Raw genomic sequence first — 4,049 nt, forward strand, 5'->3', positions numbered from 1 at the left:
CTCTGCTCTTATAATGCCATGACACCTCTTTTGCATACATAAATTCAATTTTCTAATTTGTGTGTGGGTGATTTGGTTCTATACTTTCAGTACTCTTAGTGTCAGCTCATTTTAGTCCGCTTGTAATAGTTGTAGAGCTCTTACGTGCCTTCGCTTATTATTTCACAAATGCTCCATAGCGTTTAAGCCTAAACTACTTGATGACCAATAAATCATGATAATTTCTACTTCGCGAAGATAATTTTGCACTATTCTTGCGATGTATGGACGAGTACTCTCATGCATTAATGGAAAATAAAATAAATTGACTCCAATAAAAGATGTAAACTGTATAACTTGAGTTTCTAGGGTATCACTACTTAAGGTACCCATGAACTGTCAAACCAAATCCCTAAATTCCCACCAACTCTGTGCGTGCCACTAAACTGATACGATCCAAGACCGTAATTTATTGAGCCACCACTAAAACTAACTATTCCAGTAATATCGCATTGAACATATCGCTATCCAGACAGAATTTGGATTTATTGGTGAATAATGTATTGGTCCTTCTTCTTCTTAAAGTTCCATCTCCTATCGGAGGTTGGATATCATAACGGCTATGGTCATGTATTGGTCCACTGATGATTTTTCCAATTTTCATGTTCTCACGTAAACTGAAGCATTTCGAGGATATGAAATAGGGAGGACCAGTTGCAGCTCTGTGTCCAGGTGATAGTGCGCCATATGTGTTCAGTTTGTGGCAGATGCTAGAGGGCAAGAAAATTCCACCGAGTTACATTAATTCTTAGAGAGAGTTGTACGACAATATGACAATATGACGAGAGAAGATCGAGAAGCCTTCGCAATTGTGATCGCCAACGTCGGATAATTCTGATATGGCACACGAAGAAGAAGAAGATAACGAGTTCAATAAAAATTGGACAAAAAGACAAATTGTCAAAAAAGATAACGGTTACCAAGGGACTTCGCCAAGCCTGCTACATTGCATCCATGCTCTTTGTCACGGGTTTTGTCAGTTCCCCGTCTGTCTGCCCACATGAGAATTACAGGAATAAAGCGCTTCACGTTGTTCTGAATTTAAAAACGATTAGGGAACCATGTTGGAGTTCTATTACCCAGGACTCTCACATGAAGAGCATTTGGCTCTTGGCTGATATTTGTGCCTCTATCGCGCATCAGAGTGCTATAGAAGGGAAAGGGATGGTCCGGAGCATTGGAGCGAGGTGGAGTGACTCCTGTTTTACTGAATACATCCTTTAAATCGTTGTACGTTATTTGGCGTCTGGGGGGTAAGTAAACGTTGCAAATAAAATACCTGTTTGATGATTGTATTTTTACAACTACAAGTTTCAGATTTGTAGTTACTGGAAATTCTTTCGCCGTTAGTAAATGTTGATGGAAATTATATTTTTTGGGTTTTCAGATTAGTTTCCTGTAGGCATTACGTGAGGAGATAGTTCACCAATTAGATGATGGAACATAGCAAGGTGATAGTATTATGGTTGTTTTTACAAATTTTCATAAACTTCGTCTTTTTGATATTGAGCGAGAGTCCGTACTTCCTACTACATATTACTTTACGTTACATTTTACTTATAAGTATTTCCAGGTTTTGTAAACTATCGGCTATTATTACTGTATCATCTGCATATCTAATGTTGTTAACTAATACTCCATTTACTCTTATGCCGACTGTTTCATCTTCCAGAGTTTCTCGAATTACCTCTTTAGAATAAGCGTTAAATAATAGAGGTGATAGTATGCAGCCTTGCCTGACTCCTCTCTTTATTTCCATTTGTTCAGATGTCTCTTTTTAAATTCGTACAATTGCTCGTTGATTGTAATAAAGGTTTATTATTAGCCTTAAATCTCTTTCATCTAGGTTTTTATTTTTTAGAATTTCTATGAGTCGGTCATGTTTTACTTTATCAAACGCTTTATTGTAGTCTATAAAACAGACGTAAAGAGGACGGTTAACATCCAAACATCTCTGCGTCAGCACGTTGAAGGAGAAGAGTGCCTCTCTGGTACCTATACCATTGCGGAACCCATATTGTATGTCACTAATATCCAGCTCCAGTTTAGAGTGAATTCTGGCGTGGATAATTTTCAACAGAATTTTCAAGGTATGTGACAGCTTACGGTTCGATAGTCACTGCACTCTTTGGCATTCACTTTCTTTGGCAAACACACAAATACTGATATCAACATTTCTCTAGGGATGATTCCCGTAGTACCTATAGATAGCGTTGAACAGTTCTACTATTATGTCCAGGTTTTTCTCGTTGACCAACTTTAGTAGCTCGCTTGGTAATTCATCTGGACCAGCAGATTTATTGGTTTTCATTGAGTTTAATGCCTGACTAACTTCTGATTTGGATATCTCTAGGCTTACATCTCCCGTTTGGCTATCTACAGATGTACTAGCTTCTCTCTGGATATGAAATAATTCCTCGATGTACTTTTTCCATCGTCGTAGTTTTTTCTTCTTATTTGGTTTTAAAGCTGTTTATAGCGGATCGTATTGATGGTTTTGTTTTTTCTCCTTTCATTCATCAACTCTAGAATTTCCTCGGTCATCCACTCTTTTTTCTTACATTTGGTTGTTATAAGTACTTTCTTAATTGGCTCCAATATAGAGGTTTTGAAAAATTGCCACTGCTGCTCTACGTTGCAATTATTTCTTGGGTTTCTATCTAGATTTATGTTGATTTCGTGTTTCAGATTTTCTTTTGTTTCTTTTGGCTTTAGTTTCTGTATGTTAAGTTGTTGTTGCGTCCTTTTTTAGTTGAAGTTGAAACCTAGCAATAAGAAGACTGTGATCAGAGGATACGTCTGTTCCTGGATATGCCTTTACTGTCTCAATTGAGTTTCGATATCTGTGTTTTAGGATGTAGTCAATTTGATTTCTAACGATTTTGTCGTCTTTGTCAGCTGACGATTTCCATGTATAAAGGCGTCGTTTAGGTAATTTAAAAAATGTATTTGCGGCTATAACCTTATGCTCCTGGCAAAATTCTATTAGGCGATCTCCTCTGTCGTTTCGTTCACCAAGCCCATATGGGCCTACATTAGGGTAGCACTTTCCTTCGCCAATGTTTCCATTGAATATATCTCTAGATGCTGTGAGAAGTAATGTTTTTTGAAGTTCGCTATAAAAGTTTTCTATTTCTTCTTCATTTTTGTCAGCAGTTGGCGCACAGATCTGAATTAGGTTCATTTTTCCATGGGTTGTCAATAGCTGCAGCATTATAATTCTTTCGGACATCGGAATGAAGCCTGTTACTGATCTCGTTACTTTTTCACTGAAGATCATAGCAACTCCATATCTGTGTTGAGTGTCGCTGCTTCCAGGGTAATAAATTCGTCCATTGTCGGTATTGAGTGCGCCAAAGCTGATCCATTTTGTATCGCGTATTCCTAATATATCAATCTCCCGTCGCAACATCTCTTGCTGTATATTCCTCAGCTTCCCAGGTTCATACATACTTCTTACGTTCCACGTAGCGATTTTGTAGATGGATTTGTATATATAATTTAGTAAACAGGGATTTCGCTGGCTAACGGCCTGGGAAGCCCTGTCGTTACTATTGTTTCTTCCCCTGCCGAATCTTGGCATCCGAGAACTATGATTAGTAGGTTTTGCATATGGCACGCTGCAAATATAGATATGCTATCTATATGCTTGTTTTATAGTATTTTTCTTCATGTTATTATTTAGTTCGACAATGTAACTCTCTTATTGATACATCGATGATTGAATCAGGCTTTAGTTGAAACAATAATGATAGTCTTTAATGCAACCGTAGGCAATTTTTGTGTGCGCGTATATTCCAGTGCGATGATTCTTAAGTCCGCTTAGGGCTAACAGGCAACGTGGTCGGCCCTTCGCTCGTAAGAAATACATTGCCTCTCTTACCTGTACTGCATTCTAAATGGCTTCTACTATACTTTAAACTTAGACTTATTTGTTTATTTCTGATTAAAGTGCTGAATATCCTTTCTGGGTTTCTTGTATATCACAATGTGTTGAGTAATAAAAAATC

This window comes from Diabrotica undecimpunctata, chromosome 5 (genome assembly GCF_040954645.1).
Source record: "Diabrotica undecimpunctata isolate CICGRU chromosome 5, icDiaUnde3, whole genome shotgun sequence".
Classification (NCBI taxonomy): domain Eukaryota; kingdom Metazoa; phylum Arthropoda; class Insecta; order Coleoptera; family Chrysomelidae; genus Diabrotica; species Diabrotica undecimpunctata.